This window comes from Panthera tigris, chromosome A1 (genome assembly GCF_018350195.1).
Source record: "Panthera tigris isolate Pti1 chromosome A1, P.tigris_Pti1_mat1.1, whole genome shotgun sequence".
In the NCBI taxonomy this organism is placed as follows: domain Eukaryota; kingdom Metazoa; phylum Chordata; class Mammalia; order Carnivora; family Felidae; genus Panthera; species Panthera tigris.
Genome location: NC_056660.1, coordinates 45,645,519 through 45,661,133, shown reverse-complemented (window position 1 = coordinate 45,661,133; position 15,615 = coordinate 45,645,519). Strand labels below are relative to the sequence as shown.

Genomic DNA, 15,615 nt, shown 5'->3' with positions numbered 1-15,615 from the left:
CCTACTAAATCAGTGATGCAGATCCTAGGGTTCTTAGTGGGAAAAAAGTTGTTACTCATTGTCTCAATCTGTGTTTTCTCTGGCATGTATTTCTATTACGGCGGTTGCAGCCGCCTCCAATGCAGGCAGATAGCACCCAATGAGCCACCTCCGTGCTAATAAAGCCCCTTACTGACTGCTCAGGGCATATCGGGGTGTGTAAGATTGTAACCGCCAGTCGGTCGCCTTGGCTGGAGTGTTGGAGGAGGTCACCCAGAGAGAGCACAACCTCCAGTTGACCCGCCCGGTTCCAGGCAAGCGCAAGCTCCTCGTTCGTTCCCTGCCTTTGGAGAGCATGCTCCGCCCACCGTTATACGAGGGGGGCGATTCTCCGCGACGCAGCCTTGAGAGACCAGAGTGTTGTGACCCGGAGGGTGCCATGCTGGAGGAAACCTTTAGGCCTCCAGATAAACTTTTAGGATGTTGGCCGGCAGGTTCAGAGATCTACTCATCTTGCTGCTGGGCGAGATAAGCCTCCTAAAGTAAGTTCACTTGCTTGTTAAAACCGCTGCCGACCGATCTGGGGAGGCCGGCTTCTTGTTCTGTCTCTCCTAACCCACTTTCCGGGGCAAAACCAGTTCCAGATTTCACCAGGCAATTCTTGACTGGGAGAATCAACATTTACTTTTTGGTAGCTTTAAAATATCTTTATTTGACAGTCTTCTTGGGGTTGGGGGGAAGAATAGTTTTGTCTAGTAATTTTGTATTAGCAATTTGTAGGTTCCACTGACTTCTATCATGGAAAGGTAGTTTAAACTTTTTTTTTTTTTGGTAGACATTTTTGTCTATCTCTCTGGATGCTTTTAATACCTTTAACCTGTCTCCGATGCTTTGCAGCGTGAATACAATGTGTATAAGTATGGACTTATTTTTATTATGTTTGGGAACTAACCAGCATATGAAATAGTTGAGGAGGTGTGTTTCTTTAATTTAGAAAATTCCAAGCCATTATCTCTTCAATAATACCCCTAATATATAAATATATATATAAATACAAATGCTGTTATATGTAAGTGATGAATCACTAAATTCTACTCTTGAAACCAATATTACACTATATATTAACTAACTAGAATTAAAAAAAATAACCTTGCAACCCCCCCCCCCCACAAATAACAAACAAAAACCAAAAAGAATAATGAACGTTGAACTGAGCTGTATGATTATTTCAGTTCTCTGCCCCTTTGCTGGGAGTAGAGAATGTGAATAAATAAATTGGTGAATGTGACTGGGGAAAAAAAAAAAAGTATAGCCGGGTATAGCCATTTTGAGTCCTAGCTTCATGTGAAATTCTCCAGTCTGACTTTATTTTCTGTGCCCCATAATCATGACCATTTAAACTGAAGCTCCATCGCCATGGATTTACAGATGGCTTAAGCTAAAGTCCTTTTGCTTGTGCCTACATTTCTGTTGCACTTCTCTTTTTCTGGCCTCGGAATGGCACCTCCATGTTTTTTAAATATTTAATCCAGAATTTTTGGGTTTCATTCAGTGTATCAAACTGATGTTACCAGAAATGAAAACCCCCTACTTAAAACTTAATTTTCAGACTCCTGAAATACGATTTGTATTTGTAATCAATTAACAGTAGTTTTTACTTATTCTTGTTATAAGGATATTAATGATATAATATCTGTAATAATATCTGTAAAGTTCTTAGTGTAATTTCTAGAATACAATAAATGCTTAACAATGTTAATTGGTACTGTTAGAATAATATAAAACATCAAAGGCACAGTCTTGGACATCAGGGAACATATATGCTGTTATAAAAGTAAAAGGCAAAGATACAAATATGGTATGTTGATTGCAATTCTACAAAAATAACCAATGATATACAGTGTTAATTTGTATCTTTTCATATTAAAAGACATTTATTTAACATAATATATACATGTATATGCAAATGTTATGTCTTCTTGATTGTATTACAAGGATTTACTTTCTCCTTTATTTCTTTTCAGAGTTTCGTAATTTGAGAAATGAACATGTATTTTTTTTTTCCATCAGCAAGAGTTACTGGAGTTTATTGATGCTTTATAAGCACTTACAACCAGATTTTGTTTTTATCATTGTTCAACTTAAGCTTCCTTCAAGCATCAACTAACTCAACAGTTTTTCTCTTTCCCTCTCTCCCTTTTTCTCTCTTCTTTCCTTCCTTCTTTTTTTCATTGTCTGTCTCTTTTTTCTCTCCCCCCACCCCACCTTTCTTTCCTTCATTTAGAAAGAATTTAGAAGCAGTAGGTATCTTTCCAAAACTTCCTTGATGGTGATGGTTAAAACTGACGTAACAATTAAAATATTTGTGTGTCCGTTTACACACATATATGAGTATATGAATGATCAAGAGTCACCAGATAAGTAAATTACTCAAGTCCCAAGTGATTTGTCACTCAGGTATGGTCTTTGGACCAGCAGCATTGGCATCACCTGGGAACTCGTTATAAATGAAGACTCTCGGGCCCCATCCTAATCTACCAAACCAAAGTCTGCCTTCTAACAAGATCCCCAGGTGGTTCATATGTAATTAAAGTTGAAGGAATATTACTGAAACAGATTTTAAACAGCAAAGTGAGCTGAGAGTTGAAACGATTATTGAAGGGAAAAAATCTGTTTCAATTATCTATATGATTTTTATACAGTGATTATTGGGAAGGTTGAGAAGGGATGGTCAGGATGTTGAATCATCAATGGATAAATACCACAGTTCTCAGATTTTTCTGCTATAGTGTAGGTACTGCCATGATGACTGCTCAAGGGTAATCATTCAAGTCACTTAAACCCCTGATGAATTGGGAAAAGTGTAGTACTGTTCTTCATTTAAAGTGAAATTATTGTCCAAAAAACAATAGGAATTTACACATTCAGAAGAAAATCCTAAATCTCACCATGTGGCTTTTCACTTTCAATGCTTACCAGAATCTGTATATTCACATTCAGTTGTGTTTGTACATTATTTCATTTATGGCAAGCTATGGCATGTGCATGGGCAAAGTTGTGGTGGTTAGATGGAAAAGATAGGATATTCGAAGTCTTTGTGATCATTCTTTTTCTAGTGCTATGTTGAACTAATTCTAATTATGATTATTTAAAAAAATTAATATAATTTATTGTCAAATTGGCTTACATACACCCAGTGCTCATCCCACCAAGTGCCCTCCTCAATGCCCATCATCCATTTTCCCCTCTCCCCCCACCCCCATCCACTCTCAGTTTGTTCTCTGTATTTAAGAGTCTCTTGTGCTTTGCCTCCCTCCCTCTCTGTCCATGGGAGAAGGGAAGGGGAAAATAGTTGTAATTATGATTATTAATAAGAATTCCAACTATCAGACTTTCCAATCATGATTTGTAAAGGCTGCATCACATCCTATTGAGTTGATACACAAAGATTATTTAATCGTTCTCCCATTATATGGATAGTCAGATAGTTTCCAAGTTTTGCTATTATAAATATTGTGGTAGTAAACATTTTTGTACAATAGTTTAATCCATTAAGATCATTTCCATAGCATGAATGACCAATAATGGAATTGCTGGAATCAAGTATATGCAATTTTATAGGTGTGTTTTTTGTTTTTTGCTTTTTCTAATACACTGTTTTAAGGAAGTTTTAGGTTTCACATGTGTTACTTGAAAATCAGATTTAAACATTATAGTAAAGGAAATGATGTGATAATGAAGTCAATAAATTTGCTAATTGGTATTTACTTTTATTTCTTCTGCTTACTTTTAGCTAACCTTTTTCTAATTTTTTAGGGTGAAAGCTGAGGCCACTGATTTGAGAATATAAATTGACCCCATGTATTGTCTTAGTGATTTATCTTGTGGTTTCATTTTGATTCAGTTAAAATTTCTTTCTAATTTACCTTTTGATTTCGTTTTAACCAATGGGTTACATATAATTGTGTAATTTAGTTTACAAATATTCCAAACAACCTGTAGTGGGCCTTGCTTTTTTTTTTTTTTTTTTTTAATATCCTGTGATCATTCTATGTCTTTTGATTGGATTACTTTGTTTATTTACATTTAGTGGGATTTTTGATGTGATTAGGTTTAAATCTAAAACTGCTACTTGTTTTCCATTTGTCCATTTGTTATTGTGGATTTTTATGCTTTTTTGTTGTCATTGTTCATTTAGTAGTCTTAGAATTTTATCTCTTTTCCCTAACATATTAGGTTATAATTCTTTTTTATTGGTTATTTATGGCTTATGCTATACATCTTAACTTACTAAAATCTAACTTAAAGTGTTATTATAACATTTTATGTAAAATATCAGAATATTACAAAAGTATTGTTCCACTCCTTACTTATTGGTCTTTTTGCCATTGTTGCCGTATATTTTATTACTATTTATGTTATAAACCGCAATACTGAATTGTTCTTATTTTTGTTAGAGCAGTCAATTTATTTTAAAGTAATGTAATGAGAAAATGTCTTATATTTTCTCACATCATTACCATTTGCTATTATCTTCATTCCTTTGGCAAATGTTTCTTATCTGGTATCATTTCTCCTCCACCTAAAAAACTTCCTTTAGCATTTCTTTTAGTGAGAATTTGATGATGAATTCATTCAGCTTTTAATTTCTCAAAAGCCTTTATTGCTTTCAATTTTTGAGGAAAATTTACATAAACATAAAATTCTGGATTGATAGTTTTTTTAAATGTACTTTGATTTTGTTGCTCCATTGTCTCCTCATTTACATTGTTTCTGAAAGGAAATCTGTGGAATTTCTTACATGTATTCCTCTGTAATGGAGCTTTTTCCTCTGTACGCTATTAAGGTTTTTCCTTTATTACATGTTGTGTGAAATTTGATAATATACCTTTGTGTAGTTTTCTTCATATTTCTTATGTTTGAAGTTTGCTGAGATTCTTGGATCCTTTGGTGTATAGTTTTCATTAGGTTTGAAAAATTTGGAGGCATTATTTCTTATAATGTTTTTCTCTTTAACCTTTTCTCTTTCTTCCACGCACTCCAGGGTTCATATATTTTGACTGTTTAAAGTCCTACTGCTCATGTTTTTTCTTCTGTAATTTCTAATCTTCTCTTAATTCTATCCAGTGATATTTTATCTCAGACATTTGTGTGTCATTTTCCAGAATATTTATTTTTGTCTTTTATAAATATATTCCATGTCTTAATATATTTATTATATTTTAGTGTATGCAATACACTTACACTAATTGTCTTAATTCCCTGTCCTCTGATTCTAACATCTATCCGTTCTGGGTGATTTTTAATTGATTTTTTCTTTCTTCCTTATATCTTAAGTTTTTCTGCTTTATTGTTTGCCTAGTAGTTTATTATTATCTGGCAGTCACTTTAGATTTTACCCTATTAGATTTTGTATACTTTAAAGTCTTATGGGTATCCTTGAGTTTTTTGTTTAGGTGCTGTGTTGGGGGTCCGTAAGACCAGGCCAAGTTTCAATGATTATCTAGGAAAACACATGGTCTCAGCACAGAGTCATACTTTCAAGACTGATTTACTATAAAGAAAGGATTTTAAAAAATCAGCAAAGAATAAAAGCACATGGGACAAAGTCTGAGGGAAATAAGGCCCAAGCTTCTGAGAATCCTTCCAGAGTGGAATCACACAGGATGCATTTAAGGCCCCCAGCAATGAGTTGTGACACGTATGAAATATTGCCAATCAGGGAAACACCCCCAGTTTGTCAAGTACACAGATTTCAGAGTGCCAGAAAGAGAGAAGATGTTCGGTATAAATCATATTATTTGTTCAGTCAGTTTAGGCACAGCAAGTTGCTCTTATCAGTTAATGGTGGGAACTGTCCCCAAACCCAAATTCACAGATACCAGCCAATGCCAACCTTGTATGCACACCTTTCAAAGGATAGCAGTCAGGCCTGGTATGTTAAATCTTTCTTGCACAGAAGCTATTAAGTCACTTAGAAATAGTTTGATTCTTTCAGATCCTGATTTAAGTTTTACTAGGTGGGGTCAGAATAGTGTTTACTCAGTGGTTAATTATTTCCCACTATTGAAGCAAGACTCTTTGAGTACTTGTCCAATAGCACTTGAATTATAGGTTTCCGAGCCTTACTGTTGGTAATAGGCACTATTCCCAACCTGGTGAGTCTCAGATACTATTCCCTCTTATTCTTGTGGGTGTTTCTTTGCCAACCTTCCATAGTATCCTCTCACATAGGTGTTGATCAAGACTTTACTGAACACTCAAAAGAACTCCTCTATATGTATTCTAAGTTCTCTCTCTGTGCAGCTCTTCCTTTGCTAGTACTCTGTTCTATGAACTCAGGTCACCTTGTTCTCCCTACACTCTGAACTCCCTCTTCTAAGTCTCAAAGTCCTACAGGCTGTGCCTGTTTTTTCTCCTTGGGCCTCATACTACAATCTCTCTCCATGTAGTAAGCCTTAGCAATCTTAAGGATTCTCTTATTTATTTTCTGTCTCTTAGAGATCACTGTCTTATTGCCAGATGGCCAGTGTCTTCAAAACTTTCTTGCATATATTTTGTCTGTTATCTAGTCATTTGGGGCTGAAGGGTAAATCCAATTCCTATTATTCCATCTTGGCCAGAAGCTAAGATTTCTCAGGAAAGATAAATTTAAATAGTTACGCTTTGAGGTCTGTCATGAAGTGAGCCTCCAGTTATTCAGTCCCTTCCTATCCTTCTTCTTTATCAGATTTTCTTTCTTTTTCTGCCCCTGATGGCTCCTGTGTTTAATCATCTGAACAGGTTTTAGCCATACTGCCTTTAATTTTGCTCTCTTGCATATCTCTCATATCCACCCTGCTTGTCTGGTACTGTATATGTCAGAATCTTTGAAATTTTCTCCCCAAAGTGTATCATTTTTTTCCACTAAGGCTTCACTTATACTGTCCAGTATGGCTAAACCACCTCCCTGTCTGCTCTTTGTCTTGTTTTCTCCTTGTAATCCTAGTTATGAATCAAGTCAGGTGCCAACTTCTCAGGAAGCAATTCTTGAAGATCCTTCCTACTCACTTAACCAACAAAGGCCACAGCCCTTCTTGGGTTTGTCACAAGCCTCTGGCTTCCATTATTACATCTAAAAATGATTTATCATGTTTTTTAATTCTTTGACTTATTTTCTTTGAACGTGAGTCCCTCAAGGCCGTGAGTTCTGTCTTCTTTTGTCATGTCATAGATCCCAGCTCTTGTGAGTGATTTCTAATAATTGATTAATTAATTTATTAATTGATTAATTGATTAATAAATGTTTGCTAAAATATTATTAAATTATGGACTAAATTAGTCCTAAAACATTTTTCATCATCTAATATAACCCTTTATTTTATGTATTAAAATGGTTGTGAGACCCAGTGAGAGCAACAGTGCATTTTAGTGAAGCATCCGCAGAAATATTCTTTAGGGGCGCAGGAATATAGGGCTGAGCCCCTTGGTCGGGATGGCTCAGTGGAAGGTAGTATGTGTCAGGGCTAATAAGCAACAGTGATATAGATACAGGAGGCATAAAACAAAAAGAGGTAAAAAGGTAACTGGAGGGTATATGGTACTGGGAAGAATAAAAAGATATAAGTATAGACTTTGTCAGTTTCTTTCCCTTCTGAATTCCTAACAGTGTATTTTATGTCCCTCTAAAGACTATAGAAGAAATAAGAAAAGCTAAGTCATGTACTTTAGAATGAATAGAAATAATAATTATTATAATAATAAATGTAGCTAATATTTATTGCACACTTACTCATTAAATGTTGAGCACTCTCCTGAGAATTTGATGCGTATAACCCAATTTAAGGAAGAGGGGCTCAAAATGATTAACAATTTTCCCAACACTCACACAGCTAGTAAATGTCAAAGACAAGAGGATTAGGATTTGAACAGTCAATGGTTTTAACCATTGGGTTAAAATAGCCATGACCCTTAACTAACTCTTGACAGAAATCCTAGGTCAAACATTCTTAGACCAAAAAAGAGAAGTATTTTTCACATTTAGGGTTATTTTTGCCTCTTTTGTACTTTGATTCAGGGCCTCAATGACATGATTAGGATTTCTTCTGTTTTCCTCCTTTTCTAAGATCCATGCAAAAATTCCTTCTAGCAGTTTAGTTCTCCATGTCCCTGGGTTCAATTTAGGTAGAGAAGTAGAACTTTTCTTCATCAACAGTGTAAATATCATGGCAAATTTGTTTTTCACCAAAGAATCATTCTCTTCTTTCCATCGTGTAATGTAGTCATGGATAAGTTTTTCTAGGTCGACAGTTTCTAAGAAAGAACATGAGAGTGAACTCTAGCCAGTGGACTGTGGATGGAGATACATATGCTACTTCTAGGTCTAGGCCATTGAAATCTCTCATTCATAATGATCCTTTCTATTCTTTTTCCACTTATGAATGGTGCCCTAAGAGCTACATTGAAAAACATGTTAGTGATACAATGCTTGCATTAGCCCATTTTTCTGAGTGTATGAAATATAATACCCTCCTCATTTCTTACCTGTTTGTTTGGGTAAGAAATAATTTCTATTTTTAAAAATAATTATTAGAATAGTTAGTGTTACTTAAAAAGCAAAATAGTTCTGGACTTTTTTGGTTTAAATTTGTTAATTTGTTCATGCCTGAAATTGGCTAAGTGGAAGTGCTGCTGTGATTAACTTGCGTCTCATGGTCATCCTTAGGTTAGAGAGGGTTCAAATCTACCTAAATTATTTGGACTGAGTGTGAGACGGAGGTGTCCTTTATTATAGCTATACTGTAGTATTTTTAGCGGAAAAAGAAGAATGGCAGATCATCACCAGTATAATTTTTGGTGAAAGTTTCATCAGATAAGTAATATTTTAGGTTAATATTTTTTGTGGCTTATTGACACATACTATCTCATTTTATCACATGTTTTTGTGAATTACGTAATCTGTCATCATGTTCCCATTTTACAGTTGAGGACAGAGCTGAGGAAATTTTGAGTATTTTTATTTACTAAGTGTCTCTGAATTCGAATGCAGACAGATTTTTAATTCCTTTGCGGTTGTATGTGACTAGGATGAAAGAAATGATACTAACAGGAAATATGTGAAATCTCTTCTCACTGACCAGCATTTCTGTGGAGAAACAAGTGTTCCTTCCTGGATTCTCCATTTTTTTATAGAATCCAGGTAACTGGTAAAGTTGAAAAAACAAAAGATGAAGACAAAGATATAGATGAAGAAATGATGAGGAAGAGGAGATACAAAGAAAAGGAGGAAGAGGAAGACAGAGTGTAAAGTGGGAGAGGAGGGTAAATGCATAATGAACTAGGCCAGAGAGTGTAAGAAGGAAAAGGATAAGAGAATGAATGATACAGTAGAGTTATGGGGAGGGTTTTTGGTGGCTTAGAATGAGGGAAGAAAAAAAAAGCAGATGCAGTTTAAGGGCAATATCGAGAAGTGGAAATACCGGGAAGGTGGATTTGGGGTACTTTTGTATCACTCTTTTGGGCACAGTATAAATACTCAAATTGTTTTAATTGCTTTTGGCTATCCAAACGCTGACATTTTAATGCAGCCATGTGAAGAAATCAGTTTATGTTTATGATTAAGTGAGCTAAACTTTATCAGAGCTAGCTATATTTGAAAGTTTGTGTACATATTTGAAGGCTAATCAGGTAGAGGTACTAGTATGGATTTGAGTATGTGTATCCCTGGTCTCTATAATTAAATCTTGCATACATATCAGCAGATGTTCTACTTGAATTTCTTATAACAGTGGGTTCCTAAAGAGAACCATAGTATTTCCTAAGAAGATATACATTAAAGGCTTTGGAGAGCGTGCAATCTCAACAAAGAATATTCCAGATTTGTTGGCATAATATGCAACCTAAATTCACATTTTACTTTGAAAGATTCTTAATTCACATCCAATTGATTTTTTTAGCTGTTCTGATTTGTATTTTGTCCAATGAGTAGTTGTATCTGTAGATGAGTCTCTACCAGATACATTATTTTCTTGGCTGTTGAACAAACTTAGATCGATATTAGGAAACATCTATTAAAAGTATGTTCACTGATGTTCAGTTGTTATGTTGAATACTTATTTCATGCTTGCTTTCCTCAATTTTTATGTTCAGAAGAAGAACCAACAACTGTTAGAACTTTTTTCACAGATTCTGAAATATCAATTTTTTATACATGAAGAAAGTAAAGTACGATAAAGTCTTTTATGAGCATATTCCTAGTTACATTTAGTAAAACAGAAGTATTTAATTTTGAAAGTCTTGGTTTCCTTGGGAATTTATTATAAGATAGGAGCTTTATTATAAGATAGAAACTTATGACTGACCTACTTAATTTTAGTCAATTTTATGGGTAAGTTAATGAGGGAAACTTAGATACAACAATAAACATATTTGTAAGAGAAGGAAATATTTTTCTAGGGTAATCATTCTAGAAACTCAAGACATTCCAGCAAATAATTCTAGTACACTGTGAGGAAGTCAGTCAGATTGCAGCAATTTAAATACTTCAAATATTTACGTGGTTAAGACTTAAAAATAATTTTTGTTTAAACATAGTTTTTTGGAGTTTTTTTTTTAATTTGGACAGTCAGAGATATACTTACTTAGATTATTTCAGTTGGACACTCCATGGGAAGAAATCTATCAATGGTTGAGTTCTCCAAGAAGTAGACTCTGGGATAGAAATTTGCATGCAGATATTTATTGGGATGTGCTCTTTGGATCAACAACTGGGAGAGAGTGAAGACAACAGGAATGGGTAAAGGAAGAAGTTGAGGTTCACTGTTGCCATTAGAAGGGCCTCAGCCAGTCCCATGAGAGATGGGATGACTCTGCAGAGATGTACAACAAAAAGTCAGTGAAGGCTGGGGCTTACACCCCTACATGGAGTAGTCATTAGATGTGGATTGTTTCCAGGAAGGGGACATGACCTCAGACGAGGTGGCTCTATTTAGCTGAGACCAAGATTGAAGAAGTACTCAGATAAGAAATGTTAACAGTTGATAAGTTCAGCAGCTGGAGGAATGAATCTTGAAGCAGGGGACATGGTTGGCATACCACAGCATCCACTACGTAACAACAACAACCACCACCAACAACAACAACAAAAACCTAGAGGGGCGCCTGGGTGGCTCAGTCGTTTAAACATCTGACTCTTGATTTCATCTCAGGTCATAAGGGATTTCATCTCAGTTCATCTCAGGGATTCTCTCTCTCTCCCTCTCTCTCTGCCCCTCCCCTACTCAAGTTCTCTCTCTCTTTCTCTCCCTGCCTCTCAAAATAAATAAATAAACTGAAAAAAATCTAGAAATTTTTTACCATGTTGTCGAGCTAAGTCTCAGGATCTAGAACATAGTGCAGAACACAGCACCTCTATAGCAATTAGCATTAATGGGCTTTCTCACCATATAACTGGTGTTCTTTGCTCGTTATCTTTATATTCTGGTTCGTTGTGTTTCAGCTGTGTTCTGCCTCTGGATTTATTACTGCAGTACAGTTGTTATTGGCTGATTTATCTTTTAAGTCATGACTTCTGAGGCTTCAGAGATACCAAAGCATTCTTTCTGTGGGCTCTCTGCATCTATACAAGTCAAATGTCTGCTTCTTGTCTCACATTCAAATTTCCTAGGGGAGAGAATGTTACTGTTGTAGACCATGACTGTTCAACATAAAGTTTGTCTCTTGGGAAGATCTCTTGTGTTAGGTCCTATTATGTACTGGTCTATATAAATGACTGCCACTGAGTTTGTGACATAGCCAAATTAGTGAAATAACAGGACATACAACATGGTGATCTATTTATAAAGAACTTACCAGAAGGAGAGCTCTGGACAATGCAGGTAATAAGAGGCTGCTTAATAGGAGTCAATTTAAACTGAAGCTCATTGCCTGGCTTATTAGTTCATAGTGGTGATCCTTTTACAGTTTTACCCCCCCCCCCCCCCCCGCCAAATGTTTGACCTAACAGAGGTTGTCAAATTTCACGGTGTACCTGATGTCCTAGGAAGATAGTTTCAAATGAAGATTCCTGGGGTAACAATAATAAAACAAAACAAAACAAAACAAAACAAAACTTCTGTGTCCATTAGGTTGCAGATAAAAAAAAAAACAAGTAGTTTCAGAAGACAGAGATAGAAAGGAGGCAATCAGATGTTTACAAAATATTGGGAGGGTTTGCATACCAGATTCCAGGTTTGACTTCCGTTTTGACTTCCAAAATGACCACTGAACTGGGTCATAAAGGAAACGTCATTGCCTACCTTGATCAGGATGTAAGGGAATTAGGCAGTCTCTGCCATAGTACATGACAGCAGAATGGATGGCACACACCTTCCCTGTTCGCACTAAAACACTGTGAAAGAGGCAGAAGGATCTCCTACAGCTGCAACTAGGAAAATCCATAATCCTACATGTAGCACAAATAGGGAAAGTAGAAAAAACAGGGCCTTTACTTCATGTGTTGGCTCTTTACAAACTCTCATGGGTAGAAGATAGTTCCTACATGGAAGCCAGAGGAAAGGGAGACTTGGGAAAGTTGCTCTCACTTCTAGTGTGTAGTATGTAAGCTAATCTGAACCATCTACCACATACCCCAGATGAATCGAATGCAGGTATCCATCACCATAATTTGAGAAAACAGATTGTCAGATGGCAACTCATTGGGTAGAAGTTAGCACATTCTAATAAAGAAGCAAAGCAAATAGTAAAAGAAATGACTTTTCTAAACATGTCTGGATTTTATGGTGTTACTAAATATGTCCTGATACCATATAATTTTTTTTATAATCTACAATTTTGGCTTTGGTTTTGTAAGTCATTGGCATTTATACAGGTACAGATACAGCATTGATTTTAGAGTTTGCCAATCTTTGACCTTAAATATTGAAATTTAAACTGTTGGGTAATACTGTCAACTACATTTCAACAATTGATTGATTACTTATTGAAATCGTGGCTAATGTGGTCCTGGGGCATATCCTCCAGAATTTCTCTTTAGTGCCATGTTTCCTGCCTTGTTTCTGAGCTGATAAAGCACAGAAGAAAGAGACAAGAAGAGATAATGATGAAACAACAGCACTGAGGGCAGCCAAGGCATCACTTAGCAATTGCCCATCATTCAGGGAAAGATTTGCTTCTCTCACTGTGCTCGTTTGCCATGGGGGAAATTCCATGAAATTAGTAAAATTTTTGCATAAATTCCTTTAATTTTAAAATAAAAAAGCTGTGTAGTTCTATTTTGCTGCAGCTAGAAAATAAGAGAAATGGCATCTTTGTTGGTCAGGCAAAGGAGAGAAGTAGTTCAGTTTGGTGGTGAAGTGTCAGACTATCACAAGGTAGTGAACTGGAGATAATCATTTAAAGGTTGTATATACCCTTGGGAATCACAGAAGAAAAGTCTGGGCTAGATATACAAGTTTAAGAAACTTTAGGATATTGGCCACAAAAAAAGCCATGAGAGTGAAGGAGATTAATCAGAGAAACTGTGTAGAAATTATGTGATAAGAAGAAAGCCAAGTTGGTACCGACCCTGATTCATGATTTGGACAAAGAAGCTGAACCTAATAAATGTATGACCAATGAAGTAGGAGGAGACCAGGTAAATATGGATGAGTGGTCGTAGTGAATTCAGTAGAAAGTTGGTGAGGTAGATAGAAATAGGAGAATGGAGGGATGGGAAGAGACAGATGGAAAAAAAGAGGGTCTTACATTTTTGGTCAAGAGTAAAGAAAAACGGATATTGGATATGATAGACACAGATGGCTACAAGATTGTGAAAGGATTCACCTTGATACTTGACTGGTTGACAGGCCTCCCAGACCTCATGGGATTCTATTGAGAAGTGGGAAGGTTATAGCCTGAAGTGAATTTAACTTTTTTGATGAATAGAAAGATACTTTTTCTCTGGATCCAGCCAGATGACTTTAGTATGATGATTGGCAACATGCCTCAAGACTGATGGTCCACTGTAATAGGTAACTCTTATGGATCAACTTTACTGGACCAAGAAGTACCCAGATATTTGGCCACACATGATTCTGGTTGTGTCTGTGAGGATGTTTGCGATGAGATCAATGTTTGAATTCGTAATCTGAGTAAACAAATTGCTCTCTAAAGGTGAGTGGGCTTCATCCATACAGTTGAAGGCCTGAATAAAACAGAAAGCCCAACCCTTTTGCAAAGTAAAAGGAAACACCTTCTGCCTGACTAACGTGGGCTGAGATATTGGTGTTTTTATGTCTTCAGACTTGAACTGAAACATTGACTCTTTCCAGGTCTTGAGCTGGCTAGAATTTGAACCAAATGCTAACATGTGCTCTTCTGGTTCTTAGGCCTTAAGACTCACCATCTGCTATCCTGAGTCTCCAGATTTTGAATGCAGATCTTGGGACTTGTCAGCCTGCATAATCATGTGAGTCAGTTCTTTATTTTCTACACACACACACACACACACACACACACACACACACACACACAATATGGTTCTGTTTCTCCAGAGAATCTAATAAGACTAATAATATTAGTCTCTAACTAATATACCCAGAGACTTCCAGGATTTGATTACCATCCTTGAATTGATGAGGGACCTTAAAAAACAATGTATACAGGGTAGGTTTTTAAATCCGTGGAATGGAAGGTAGTTAACCTTATTGACAAGAAATTCCTTCTGTGCTAGGTTTTTTGAATGAATCCGAAGTGAAAGCTGTTGTTTCTGCTTCCAAAAAGGTGAATATCCAGATAAAAAGAAGTTAATTAAAGAAGGAAAATATTAAGACTCTTTGAGGGGTACTATTTTAAGACATGTTTTACTGTCAGATACATTATATAATTCATAAACAACCTTGTAAGATATCATTAGGCCTCTAACAAAAATGAAGATATAAAGACATGAAGTTTAGGTAACATGCCTGAAGTCACAGAGCTAGCAAGTGGAGGATTGAGTAATAAAGTTGTTTGTCTTACTCCATAATCATTCTCCCAAAATCTTTCCATTATACCTGGCTACTTTATATATATATGTATATATATATATATATATATATATATACACACATATATATATAACCATATAATTAATATCATTCCCTTGTTCTTTCATATATATATATACATATATATACAGATATATATATGTATATATATATAAAACAGAAATCCCAAGCCCATATATATATATGAAAGAACCAGAGAATGATATTAAATATATGGTTATTAGAAAAATATTAATATCAGGGGCACCTGGTGGTTTAGTCAGTTGAGTATCCAACTCTTGATTTTGGCTCAGGTCATGATCCCAGGGTCATGGAATTGAGCCTCACAACAGGCTCTGTGCTGAGCATGGAGCCTGCTTAAGATTCTCTCTTTCCCTCTCTCTCCCTCTGTGTCCCTCTGTCTCTCTCGCTGCCCCCACCTCTGCCCCTCTCCCCTCTTGCACACACGCACTCTCTAAAAAAAGAAAAAGAAAAATATTAATATCAAATAGGGCAGTTTAGGTCAATATTTCACAAATGTGAATAATGTTTTAAAGCACAAGCAATTTGATCAGACCCCATTATCATTTTAAATTATTTTTAAATTTTTTTTTCAACGTTTTTTATTTATTTTTGGGACAGAGAGAGACAG

The 15,615-nt window shown here is 35.8% G+C and overlaps 1 long non-coding RNA gene across 1 annotated transcript in view; it reads left to right on the top strand.

Annotated features, from left to right (window-relative positions):
* The first annotated feature begins 367 nt into the window (after nucleotides 1-367).
* Nucleotides 368-15,615, top strand: part of LOC122231017 — a 205,897-nt gene continuing 190,649 nt past the window's right edge. The window contains exons 1-2 of the long non-coding RNA XR_006208125.1: nucleotides 368-521; nucleotides 14,325-14,404. This is a non-coding gene — a long non-coding RNA (uncharacterized LOC122231017). The remainder of the gene's footprint in view (nucleotides 522-14,324; nucleotides 14,405-15,615) is intronic.